The following is a 14,250-nucleotide window of genomic DNA, read 5'->3' on the forward strand; positions in this document are numbered from 1 at the left end:
CCCTCACCTCAGGCATCCGCTCGCACCCAGCGCAAACATTCCTCCACATTTTCACAGCCTCTTTCCAAAGCAGACAAGAGCAGCAGCAGCAGCGTCAAATTACTTTGCCATCTCTATTCCCACCCCACCCCTGATTTCCCTTTTTCTTTTTCAGAATCCCACACTAGTGCTGGCTGCTCTGGGGAGGTGGAGGGGAAGGCTGAGAAAATGGCAAGGCATTAAAATGATTCCTCAGTCTAAAACAAAACAGGTCACATTACCTGCTCTGTTTTTTCCTAATCAGCTGGAACAGATTGAGGCATTTGGGGGACCTGCTTTTACATCCTGTCCCTCTCCCCTCCCCATGCACAAAAAAAAGGTTTCATTCCAGCTTCCAACATTCTTCACGTTTGAGTAACTGTAGAAACACAGTGGCCCCTTTACTGTTTTTAACAGGCCATTTTTATACTGCCAAGCCAGCAGGACGACGGTTCTAGAAAAAAAAAGTTTAATGTAAAAGAGATTATTGAACAGGTTAAATCTGAAATGTTTTAAAACAGCACTTTCCTCTTGGGCAGATATTTTAAAAACAAAACAGGGGGCAGCATTCAACTAAGTTTTGCTCAGAGTGGAGCCACTGAAATTGACAAAAAAGACAAAGGCCAGGTCCATTAACTACAATGGATCCACTCTGAGTAAACTTAGTTGACTACCACTCATAACTCTTTGTTCAGGGTAGGAGTTCATATTTTTGCCTGCTTGACCAGTGGGGTGTGGCAAAAACAAATTAATAGGTAGTACAGCATCCAATTAATAATATTTTATGGTTGGTTAAGTACCAAATCTGAAACGCTTTGATTCTTACCTTTCACAGCACCTAGCACAGATAGTACAAAATACATGTTAAAGAAACTTGTTTTCTGCCTGCAGCAGTTCTACTAAAATAACTACTAGTCCACCTGTATTTCTGTTTCAATGAGAGCAATTATTTCTATTGTTAGCCTTATGTGTGATATCCAAATCTACAGCATCAGTTGAGTTCAAAGGAGAACCGTACAGCATCCCTACTCAGTCGGGACCGTCTTTTCCCATCCCAAATCCACCAGCATTTTCCAAGTCCATAGGCATTCATGTGCTATCTACCACACTGCTATAAACATGCACAATTTCCCTTTCGTTAAATGTGTATCGTTTGTAAACTTAAAAAAAGAAGGATGTGATCAAGTTCGCTTGACTGATTTCCATTCCTGACCACAGGTGAACATGCACACAACAGCATCTTCTGCTTCCTTTTCCATTCCCATCATTTTTGTGTGACATTCCTAGTTTTGGGGTAGGGGCTAAGACATGAAGCAGACACAGGAGTATGGGAGAAAGGTGAAACGGAATCCCACATGTATGATAGGAAAAACCAAAAACACTAAATTGCTCAAGCAGAGGCAGCAATCCCATCCATGTTGAAGAAGCAAACATGACGGTCAAAGAATCTTTTTAGCAATATTCAGAATATAGTTCTATATACTGTATACTATATAGCCTGTATCTAGTTCTAATGATATTAGCTCTTTGCAGATGTTCTGAGCTGTCCAAAGGGGACTGGGATCATGCTGATCTCCATGTGTTGACCAGGCTTTGTGCACAGAGCTTCCGCACATAAAAGCTGGACATGCGCAGCCTCTGAGCACTTTGATCCTTTATCTGAATGTTTGCATGGAAGCCAGCAGGGCTGATCCCAAATCCCCCCCTCCATATGTTGCACAGATCTACTATCGTTCTTATAAATGGATGGGGCCCCCATGCTGTGGAATATCCTTCCCTTGGAAATATGGCAGGCACTTGTGATAATGGTATTCCACCGCTTAGTTAAAACATACCTATTCCCAAGCGCTCTCCTTCATGGATCAATGCCTTGTCGTGGCGAAGGGGCTTGAATAACTCAGAGAAGCTATGAGCTATGCCATGCAGGGCCACCCAAGATGGACAGGTCATAGTGGAGAGTTTTGACTAAACGTGATCCACCTGGAGAAGGAACTGGCAAGCCACTCCAGTATCCCTGCCAAGTAAACTCCATGGACAAAGACAACAGGCATATAAAAGTTATGACGCTGGAAGATGAGCCCCTCAGGTCGGAAGGCGTCCAACATGCTACTGAGGAAGAGCGGAGGACAAGTACAAGTAGATTCAGAGCTGATGAAGCGGCTGGGCCAAAGCCGAAAGGTCGCTCAGTTGCGGATATGCCTGGAAGCGAAAGGAAAGTCTGATGCTGTAAAGAAAAATATTGCATAAGAACCTGGAATGTAAGAACCATGAATGGAGGTAAGCTGGATGTGGTCAAAAATGAGATGACAAGAATAAATATTGACATCCTGGGCATGAGTGAACTAAAATGGAAGGGAATGGGCGAATTCAGTTCGGATGACTATCATATCTACTACTGTGGGCAAGAATCCCGTAGTAGAAATGGAGTGGCCCTCATAGTCAACAAAAGAGTGGCAAAAGCTGTAATGGGATGCAATCTCAAAAATGACAGAATGATCTCGATACGAATCCAAGGCAGGCCTTTTAACATCACAGTAATCCAAGTTTATGCACCAACTACCGGTGCTGAAGAAAGTGAAATTGACCAATTCTATGAAGACCTACAACACCTTCTAGAAATGACACCAAAGAAGGATGTTCTTCTCATTACAGGGGATTGGAATGCTAAAGTAGGGAATCAAGAGATAAAAGGAACAACTGGCAAGTTTGGCCTTGGAGTTCAAAACGAAGCAGGGCAAAGGCTAATAGAGTTCTGTCAAGAGAATAAGCTGGTCATCACAAACACTCTTTTCCAACAACACAAGAGACGACTCTACACATGGATATCACCAAATGGACAGCATCGAAATCAGATTGATTATATTCTCTGCAGCCAAAGATGGAGAAGCTCCATACAGTCAGCAAAAACAAGACCTGGAGCTGACTGTAACTCAGATCATCAGCTTCTTATAGCAAAATTCCAGCTTAAACTGAAGAAAGTAGGAAAAACCACTGGGCCAGTAAGATACAATCTGAATCAAATCCCTTATGAATACACAGTGGAAGTGAGGAACAGGTTTAAGGATTTAGATTTGGTGGACAGAGTGCCTGAAGAACTATGGATGGAGGCTCGTAACATTATACAGGAGGCAGCAACGAAAACCATCCCAAGGAAAAGGAAATGCAAGAAAGCAAAATGGCTGTCCAACGAGGCCTTACAAATAGCGGAGGAGAGGAGGCAAGCAAAATGCAAGGGAGATAGGGAAAGATACAGGAAACTAAATGCAGATTTCCAAAAAACAGCAAGGAGAGACAAGAGGGTCTTCTTAAATGAGCAATGCAAAGAAATAGAGGGAAACAATAGAATGGGGGAAACCAGAGATCTGTTCAAGAAAATTGGAGATATGAAAGGAACATTTCATACAAAGATTACCATAATAAAGGACAAAAGTGGTAAGGACCTAACAGAAGCAGAAGACATCAAGAAGAGGTGGCAAGAATACACAGAGGAATTATACCAGAAAGACATGGAGGTCTCGTACACCTCAGGTAGTGTGGTTGCTGACCTTGAGCCAGACATCTTGGAGAGTGAAGTCAAATGGGCCTTAGAAAGCACTGCTATTAACAAGGCCAGTGGAAGTGATGATATTCCAGCTGAACTATTTAAAATTTTAAAAGATGATGCTGTTAAGGTGCTACACCCAATATGCCAGCAAGTTTGGAAAACTCAGCAATGGCCAGAGGATTGGAGAAGATCAGTCTACATCCCAATCCCAAAGAAGGGCAGTGCCAAAGAATGCTCCAACTACCGCACAATTGCACTCATTTCACATGCTAGCAAGGTTATGCTTAAAATTCTACAAGGCAGGCTTAGGCAGTATGTGGACCGAGAACTCCCAGAAGTGCAAGCTGGATTTCGAAAGGGCAGAGGAACCAGAGACCAAATAGCAAACATGCGCTGGATTATGGAGAAAGTTAGAGAGTTCCAGAAAAACATCTACTTCTGCTTCATTGACTATGCAAAAGCCTTTGACTGTGTCGACCACAGCAAACTATGGCAAGTTCTTAAAGAAATGGGAGTGCCTGATCACCTCATCTGTCTCCTGAGAAATCTCTATGTGGGACAAGAAGCTACAGTTAGAACTGGATATGGAACAACTGATTGGTTCAAAATTGGGAAAGGAGTACGACAAGGTTGTATATTGTCTCCCTGCTTATTTAACTTATATGCAGAATTCATCATGCGAAAGGCTGGACTAGATGAATCCCAAACTGGAATTAAGATTGCCGGAAGAAATATCAACAACCTCAGATATGCAGATGACACAACCTTAATGGCAGAAAGCGAGGAGGAATTAAAGAACCTTTTAATGAGGGTGAAAGAGGAGAGTGCAAAATATGGTCTGAAGCTCAACATCAAAAAAACCAAGATCATGGCCACTGGTCCCATCACCTCCTGGCAAATAGAAGGGGAAGAAATGGAGGCAGTGAGAGATTTTACTTTCTTGGGCTCCTTGATCATTGCAGATAGTGACAGCAGTCACGAAATTAAAAGACTCCTGCTTCTTGGGAGAAAAGCAATGACAAACCTAGACAGCATCTTAAAAAGCAGAGACATCACCTTGCCAACAAAGGTCCGTATAGTTAAAGCTATGGTTTTCCCAGTAGTGATGTATGGAAGTGAGAGCTGGACCATAAATAAGGCTGATCGCCGAAGAATTGATGCTTTTGAATTATGGTGCTGGAGGAGACTCTTGAGAGTCCCATGGACTGCAAGACGATCAAACCTATCCATTCTTAAGGAAATCAGCCCTGAGTGGTCACTGGAAGGACAGATTGTGAAGCTGAGGCTCCAATACTTTGGCCACCTCATGAGAAGAGAAGAATCCTTGGAAAAGACCCTGATGTTGGGAAAGATGGAGGGCACTAGGAGAAGGGGACGACAGAGGACAAGATGGTTGGACAGTGTTCTCGAAGCTACGAACATGAGTTTGACCAAACTGCGGGAGGCAGTGGAAGACTGAGTGCCTGGTGTGCTATGGTCCATGGGGTCACAAAGAGTCGGACACGACTAAACAACAACAATTCCCAAGCACTGGGTTGTTGTTTTTTGTACCAGCCTTATTGGGCATTCTGGATATCTGTGCTTTTAGTAACTTGCTGTTTTTAGTGTACTGGTTTTATTCCCTAAATGCCTTGTCATTTTAGAATGAAAGGGGCATTATTAATAATACAGAGTTATGACAATAACAGTATATAGGGCTCTTGTTGTTGTTGTTGTTGTTGTTTAGTCGTGTCCAACTCTTCGTGTCCCCATGGACCAGAGCACGCCAGGCACTCCTGTCTTCCACTGCCTCCCGCAGTTTGGTCAAACTCATGTTTGTAGCTTCGAGAACACTGTCCAACCATCTCATCCTCTGTCGTCCCCTTCTCCTTGTGCCCTCCATCTTTCCCAACATCAGGGTCTTTTCCAGGGAGTCTTCTCTTCTCATGAGGTGGCCAAAGTATTGGAACCTCAGCTTCAGGATCTGTCCTTCCAGTGAGCACTCAGGGCTGATTTCCTTAAGAATGGATAGGTTTGAACTTCTTGCAGTCCATAGGACTCTTACTAAGTGCTTAAAGTGTTTGTGGAAATTGGGAACTGAGGTTGAATGTTAGTTACTTATTGCCAAACGTTAGAGGGAAAATATCAGAGATGTCTGTCACCCTACTTGTGAGCTTCTCTAAAGCATTTGCTGGAGAAAGAATGGTTTCCAGGAGTCAGTGGTTCTCAATGGGTGTGGCAGGAAGGTTCAAAGAGAATCAAAGGAACATTTGAACATTTCAGTGTACTATACTGTAGTACACTGTAGTGTACTGTAATACACTATACTGTAATACACTGTACTGTAGTACAGTATAGTATCTGTGAGGGACAGGGGATATCGCGAAGTCCCTCCCCTCCTAAGTTCAAGCCAATCCCCGAGCACAGGGGGAAGCAGAGAGAGTTCCGATTCCAGTGGGGAAGCAGGAAGTCGTGTCCGAGGCTCAGGCAAGGTAGAGGAGCCAGGGTCCCAGGTGGGACAGGAAGGGGCGAATAAGGGCGGGAGACCCATCCCCCCAACTCCGGAATTACGCAGAAAGAGGAGGGGAAAGAGGATGGGTCTGCCAAAGCTTTTGTGTTGGAGAAAGACGCGCCAAAAGCCATTAGGAGGTTCTGAAACCGACTGACCACATCACTCCGTGTAAATAGCAATGACTTGAGCACTGTAAATACGCAGCACCAATAAAAGAATAAAATGCAGAGCTGCGTAGCGTCGTTACTCTGAAGTAGTCCACTCCGGCCACTGTGACAGCAACCTCCTAATCCTTTTTGGGCTACTTTGGAGTTGCCGGGATGAGCGTGTCAGAGGCGGAGAAATGGCGGCAGATCGCGGAGCAAGCCCAGCAAGAACTGCAGCAGCTGTCGCTGCAGGCGCAGGGGGAATTGAAGGCAGCTAAAGAGGAGACTAAGAAGGTCCAGGACGACCGGCTACAACTTGCGGAACAGGTGAGAGCGCTTCAGGAAAAAGAGCAGCAATTAAGGGCGGTGGCGGTAGACCTCCAAAACAAGCTGGATGCAGAGAAAAACAAGGCGGGAGGGGCACCCCAAGTCCAAGTGCTGCCAGGAAGGAGAGCCGGGACCCTAGTAAGCAAGTTCAATGGAGACCCGAGGGAATTTCAGGGCTTTGAGACTGAGATTGTGTATGCTCTTGAGCTGCACCACGATGAGTTCCCTGATGATGAGCACAGGGTAGCGTTTATTGTGGAGCACCTTACCGGGGCAGCCAGGGAGTGGCTAAGACCGTTAATTGCAACAAGGAATCCTTGCATGAAGAATGTCAAACTATTTCTAGAAGGTTTGAAAACGATGTATTCGTCCGATAGTCATATGGACCAGACTAAGGAGGAACTTCATAATTTACGCCAAGGAAATATGACAGTTCGCGCGTATTGGGCGAAATTCACCATGCTGGTGCACAGATTGGGGTGGGAACTAGAGTCCCCCCCAATGCAAGCGGCGTTCTACTTGGGGTTGCATGAGGAGGTGAAGGATGAGCTCTCGAGAGGTCCAAAGCCCAGTAATATGGATCAGCTGAGCAAAGCGGCTCTGGCGGTGGGGGTGAGACAGGAATCCCGGTGGAGCGACAAGCAAGCAACGCGCGCAAAGCGGGCTTGGTTCCCACGGTCGCAGGAGAAACCACTCCCCCAACAACCCTTTCAAGCCACGCCTGGGGCCAGTCAGGACCAGGAACCCATGCAGATTGATAGCGCGCGCGCGCGGGCTTTTCAAACCCCAGCGGCGCCAAGACGCAAGGAGGGAAGGGGTGGGAATTGCTTTCTCTGCAACTCCCCCCAGCATCTCGTCAGAGACTGCCCACATCGCAGGGAGTGGCAAGGAAAGGCGGGAACGGTTGTGCCCTCCCCCACTGAAGCAGCACCACAGCAGGGAAACGGGAAAGCCTGGCTGCAGGAGACAAGGGGCGGCAGCCAGGCACAGTCAGCAGACAACAGCCCCAGCCCACCCACCCGCACAGAGAGGAGCAGAGCCAGCCCACCCCTCCCAGAGCAGGAGTGGTTCTAGAAGTGACGCTCACGCTTCCAAATGGCTATCCCCTGACAGTCCTCGCCCTAATTGACAGTGGGGCGTCAGCGAACTTCTTCTCGAGAAACTTTGCAGAAGAGCACCAGATCCAGCTTCTGCAGCTGGATTTTCCTCTGCACGTGGCAACCATTGACGGCAGAGAGCTGCTGGGAGGGGCCATCACTCATCAAACCCCCCCATGAGAATGACGGTTGGAAGGCACTCAGAGACACTGGCATTCAACGTCACCACCATCTCAGACCCCCCCATCGTTTTGGGCATGAGCTGGCTGGCGCGCCATGACCCCTCCATAAGTTGGCACCAGAGATGCATCACTTTTGGATCGGACTTTTGCCTGGAACATTGCATGCAGCACCAACCAGGGGAGGGGCCTCCGATAGCCACGGTGGCCACCATGCACGTCAAAGGGGGTGAAGCGATACCCAAGCCGTACTGGGACCTGCAGGAGGTCTTCAGCGAAGCGGAGTCCGACCACCTACCCCCACACAGGCCTTTTGACTGCCAGATCAACCTGGTACCAGGGGCAACTATACCCCCAGCCAAGCTGTACGCCATGTCAGACCAGGAACTGGAAGATCTGCGCGCTTTCATCGACAAGAACCTCAAGCGGGGGTTCATCAGAGAAAGCAAGGCAGCAGGGGGCAGCCCGGTCTTCTGGGTGGACAAGAAAGACACGCAACAGCGCCGTCTTGTGGTGGATTTTAGACGGCTGAATTCGGTGACAGAGCCAGTGGCTTTCCCCATGCCCAGAGTGGATGATCTCCTGACAGCGGCACGCAGGGGCAAGATTTTCACCAAGCTGGACCTGAGGGGGGCGTACAACTTGATCAGGATCCGGGAAGGCGATGAATGGAAAACCACGATGTTCACGCCTCTGGGCTCTTTTGAATATCTGGTGATGCCCTTCGGGTTGCAAGGGGGCTCAGCATGCTTCCAGGCCTTCATGCACCACGTCCTGGGGTCCCTCCTCTTCAGGAAATGCTTGGTCTTCCTGGATGACATCCTTATTTACTCCAACGACCCAGTGCAGCACGTGAAAGATGTCAGGGAGGTGTTGCAGCGCCTGAAGGAGAACCACCTGTATGTGAAGCTGGAGAAGTGCAAGTTTCACACCAAGGAGGTGGACTTCCTGGGCTACAAGCTGTCAGACAAGGGGCTGGCGATGGACAAGGACAAGGTGCAGGCCATCCTGGACTGGCACAGCCCCAGGACTCGCAAAGATGCCCAACGCCTACTAGGCTTCGCCAACTTCTACAGGAAGTTCATCAAGAACTTCTCTCGCGTTACGGCTCCCATCACTGACTGCCTGAGAGGCAAGCAGAAGTTCAGGTGGACACCAGAGGCGCAAGCAGCGTTCGAAAGCCTCAAGAGGGTGTTCGCCTCAGACCAGAACCTGTTCCACGTGGTTCAGGACGCGCCCCTACGCGTGGAGACAGATGCTTCTGATAAAGCTGTGGGCGCCATTTTGTTGCAACTGGACGCCAACAGAGAGTGGAGACCCTGTGCCTTCTTCTCCAGGAAATTGACTCAGCCAGAGCGAAACTACACAGTGTTTGATCGGGAACTTCTGGCGATCCACGCTGCGTTCCAGCACTGGAGACACTTCCTGGTGGGCGCCAAGCACCCCATCCAGGTGTGCACAGACCACAAGAACCTGGAGTTCTGGAGAACTGCCAGGGTGCTCAACCAGCGGCAGATACGGTGGGCAGAGTTCTTCTCGAACTTCAACTTCTCCATACACTACATCCCGGGAGAGCAGAATGTCAGGGCGGATGCCCTCTCCCGCAAGCCAGAGTACATGGAGGAGGAGGCGCCACCGGCACCCAGGCACATTTTCCCCCCGTCAGCATGGTCCTGCGGAGCAGCAGTGGTGAGCGAGGCAGAACTCACAGCACTGACGGCAGCGGATGAATTTGCCAACCGCATCTTCAGAGAACTGAGAGGGGGGGGAGCAGGCAAAAGACTTTGCAGAACGCAGGGGGCTGCTTTTCTACAAGGGTGCACTGTACCTGCCCACCACCCAGCTTAGACGTACGGTCCTCAAGCAGATGCACGACAACCCAACGGCGGGTCATTTTGGGAGGGACAAAACCACTCACCTAGTCATGAGACACTTCTGGTGGCCAGGGGTGCGGGAAGATGTTCGAGACTATGTACGGGGCTGTGACACCTGCCAGCGGGCAAAGGTGGTCAGAGCAGCACCACCGGGATTGCTGGAGCCCTTAGCCACGCCACACAGGCCGTGGGAAGTGGTGTCCATGGACTTCATCACAGATCTGCCTTCTTCCAGGGGCAAGACCGCAGTGTTGGTGGTGGTGGACCTCATGTCCAAAATGTGCCACTTTATACCGTGTGCCAGGGCGGTCTCGGCAGAAGAGACAGCCAAACTGTTTGTGGATCACGTATTCAGACTGCATGGATTACCCTTAAGGGTTATTTCGGATCGTGGCCGCCAATTTGTTTCCAGGTTCTGGCGGCGGCTCATGAACCTCCTGCAGGTGGAGGTCAGCTTGTCGACGGCTAGACACCCGCAGACCAATGGACAGGCGGAGAGGGTCAACGCCATTCTGCAGCAGTACCTGAGATGCTACGTCAGCCAGAGGCAAACGGACTGGGTGGATCGCCTGCCACTGGCAGAATTTGCCTACAACAATGCGGTGCACGTCTCCACAGGGGTGTCGCCCTTTAAGGCCAATTACGGGCGTGACCTCAGATCTTTCCCTGAGAGGGAGGGGGAGGAGGAGGAAGAGGGCCCACAGGCTGAGGATTGGGCAGAGGAACTGGAGACGGTGCACCAGCAGCTCAGAGAACACTTGGAGAGAGCCAAGGAAGCGTACAAGAGGGGGGCAGATCGCCACAGGCGACCGGGGGAGGTCATTAGGGTGGGGGACAAAGTTTGGTTGTCCTCGGAGGGCCTTCCCATCAGAGGGCGATGCAAAAAGCTGGCGCCCAGAAGGTTGGGCCCCTTCACGGTCACGCAACAGGTCAACCCGGTGGCATACAGGCTGGCACTGCCAGAGGACATGAGGGTGCACCCAGTGTTTCATAGATCGCTGCTGTCGCCGTACAGGGAAAGCAGCAGGCTCCGAGACAGCGAACAAACCCCTGAGGGAGGGGGGGAGAGGGAAGGCAGGGAGCAACTCAATGAGGCCACAGCCATCCTGGATTCAAGGTGGGGGGTGGGGGGCCTGGAGTACCTCATGGCATGGGAGGATGCTCCACCGTCCCAGAATGAATGGGTCCCAGCCACTCAGATACAGGAGGAATTCCTGGTAGAAGAATTTCACGCCCTTTTTCCCCATAGACCCAAGCCCTGGCACATGGAAAGGGAGGGGGAGGGGGAGGAAGCACGGGAGAGCAGTTCACCATGGCGCTGGGAAGCGGAGTTTGAGGAACCAGAGGATGAGGTATGGGTGTCACCGAGATCCACCCAGTCAGAGGAAGGAGCAGATTGGCAGAACATTTTTACCCCCACCAGCTCTGACGCCACAGACTTTTTGGGATTCCCGTCCTCCCAGGCGGAAGGGGGGGGCTTGCAGGACTGGGGGGAGGTGTTCACACCAACGGGCTCGGAAAGCACTGAGTTCTTAGGCTTCCAGTCGTCACCGACACCTGGGGGGGACCTGGGGAGGGGTGAAGGAGAGCTTGGGAGGGGGGTGGATGTGAGGGACAGGGGATATCGCGAAGTCCCTCCCCTCCTAAGTTCAAGCCAATCCCCGAGCACAGGGGGAAGCAGAGAGAGTTCCGATTCCAGTGGGGAAGCAGGAAGTCGTGTCCGAGGCTCAGGCAAGGTAGAGGAGCCAGGGTCCCAGGTGGGACAGGAAGGGGCGAATAAGGGCGGGAGACCCATCCCCCCAACTCCGGAATTACGCAGAAAGAGGAGGGGAAAGAGGATGGGTCTGCCAAAGCTTTTGTGTTGGAGAAAGACGCGCCAAAAGCCATTAGGAGGTTCTGAAACCGACTGACCACATCACTCCGTGTAAATAGCAATGACTTGAGCACTGTAAATACGCAGCACCAATAAAAGAATAAAATGCAGAGCTGCGTAGCGTCGTTACTCTGAAGTAGTCCACTCCGGCCACTGTGACAGCATCAAAACATTTTTTTTATTTGCAGAATATGGATAGATGCAAATTTTTATTCTGAAAGTGTGGCCCAGGTGAAAAAAGTTTGAGAAGTACTTGATGGATGAATCCTTTGTCAATAAATTGGGGAGTTCCTGGTACATAATTCAATCCTTTATGTACTATATACTTTATTACCTCTTTCAAATATTAACTACAGGCTCTATATGCCAAGAATGGATTAAGAACTCATAGATCCTAATTTACAAAGCAACGTTCACAATTTCAGGCCATAAGAAGGGCCCTGTTGGGTCAGGGGCTGATTTAATGCAATATTCTGTTCTCATAGTCTCTAACCAGATGCCTCTGGGAAGTTTGTAACCATGACTTGAGCATAACAGAATTTTATGCTGGAGCATCCAGGCTCCAAAGAATAATCATTTCTCATTGAAAATGATATCCAAAATATTGTCCAAGTGCATAGCCACTGTGAGTCAGACCAAGCAGCGATCAGAAATGACTTCCTATCACACCTTCCTCTTGCCTAAAAAAAGCTGCGAAGTTGTAACCATCCCTGTGCAGTTTTGATGTGGGTGACAGAAAACTCTTACTTCACCATCATTTTTCCCTTTGCTTTAAAAGAAAGAAAGAAAGAAAGAAAGAAAGAAAGAAAGAAAGAAAGAAAGAAAGAAAGAAAGAAAGAAAGAGGTCCAGCAGGCAAGCAGAGCATCGCTCGGTATAACTATTATTTGCACCTTTTTTCATTTTAAATCAAGTTCATCTTTGTTATGCCTAATTTGACACTTTACTAAACACCAATTCATTTGCTATAAATCAAACTGAGCACACTGCACCCTTGTTAGGAGCACTTGCTAATTGTAGCCTAGAATTTGGGGTTTTATCAAGAAACATGCCTATGATTACTTTAATTGTAATCAGACTTAATTACAGAATGTTAAAGATACAGAGCCCATAAATTAGCAAGTGTGCTGCTACGGAGAGCCCTTCTTTGACACAATGTTATGAATTGTCACAGGGCCAGTTCATGCTGCTTTCAAACTAGGAAACAGTACAAAATCTCCCAAAGACTGAAAGGAAGAAGCATCCTGAAGTAAAATTCTTAACCCAAGGTACTACTTCCGGGTTAGCGGAGTCTGTAACCTGAAGCGTCTGTAACCTGAAGCGTCTTTAACCCGAGGTACCACTGTAATGGCATATTATTTCACAGTTTGCCCCCATTGCTTTCATTTCCCTCCTCTTTCACTGTAGTCACCCTTTGTGTCAATTTTTCTAGCCTTTGTGTCGATTTTTCAATGGCAAGCCTCTTGGGGCAGGGACCTGTCAAACATGTAAAGTCCCTTGTACCTAGATGGTTCACCAACCCAGTAGGATAGGTGATAGATAGATAGATAGATGATAGATAGATAGATAGATAGATAACCGAGAAGTAAATTCAGTTTTCATTCTACAAGCACTGGTGGATATTATTGAATGCTGGTCAACCACCACTCCCAGCTCTATTCAAATGTCTGAAGGGGCAACAGAGATTCTTGCAACCCGACATAGCCATGTCTGTTCTGTGATGAAATGCTTCCCTCCATCATGAAGGAAATGTTGTGTCTTCAGTTTTGAATTTTAAGTACATAAAAAAAAAACCTTATTTCTTAAAGAAGAACAGGATAGGTATGGATTGTGGTTAGCATGTGTTCCTAAACCTAAACTTCCTAAACCAGGAAGCACGCAGAGTAAACAGGAGTGGGTTACACAGCCCAAGAGATGCCTGAAAGTCAATAGGGAGGGTGCCTGGCACGAGACCAGTGACACTAAATGCCAAACTCCTAGTTGAAGCTATGGTTTTCCCAGTAGTGATGTATGGAAGTGAGAGCTGGACCATAAAGAAGGCTGATCGCCGAAGAATTGATGCTTTTGAATTGTGGTGCTGGAGGAGACTCTTGAGAGTCCCATGGACTGCAAGAAGATCAAACCTATCAATTCTTAAGGAAATCAGCCCTGAGTGCTCCCTGGAAGGACAGATCGTGAAGCTGAGGCTCCAATACTTTGGCCACCTCATGAGAAGAGAAGAATCCTTGGAAAAGACCCTGATGTTGGGAAAGATTGAGGGCACTAGGAGAAGGGGACGACAGAGGACAAGATGGTTGGGCAGTGTTCTCGAAGCTACGAACATGAGTTTGACCAAACTACGGGAGGCAGTGCAAGACAGGGGTGCCTGGCGTGCTATGGTCCATGGGGTCACGAAGAGTCGGACACGACTAAACGACTAAACAACAACAACAGTTGAAGCCAGTCAGACCTTTGTAACAACAGGGACACATGACAACATTCCTCTAGGTCAGTGTTTTTCAAAATATGCAATATCGGCACCCCTGGAGGCTCTGGAAAGATCTGCTGCAATTGGGAGGTGGAGGCTGCTGAATTAAAGTAAGGAGTCCATGGAAGCATAATGAAAAAGAGAAGAAAACTTTGGAAACCCTTTTCGGCTTCGTCCAGGCCCAGGAAGTGGATCGCAGCTTGTCTGCATATTCGGCAACAGGTGGAGTCCAACAC

Source organism: Zootoca vivipara, chromosome 8 (genome assembly GCF_965207765.1).
Source record: "Zootoca vivipara chromosome 8, rZooViv2.hap1.1, whole genome shotgun sequence".
NCBI classification, from domain to species: domain Eukaryota; kingdom Metazoa; phylum Chordata; class Lepidosauria; order Squamata; family Lacertidae; genus Zootoca; species Zootoca vivipara.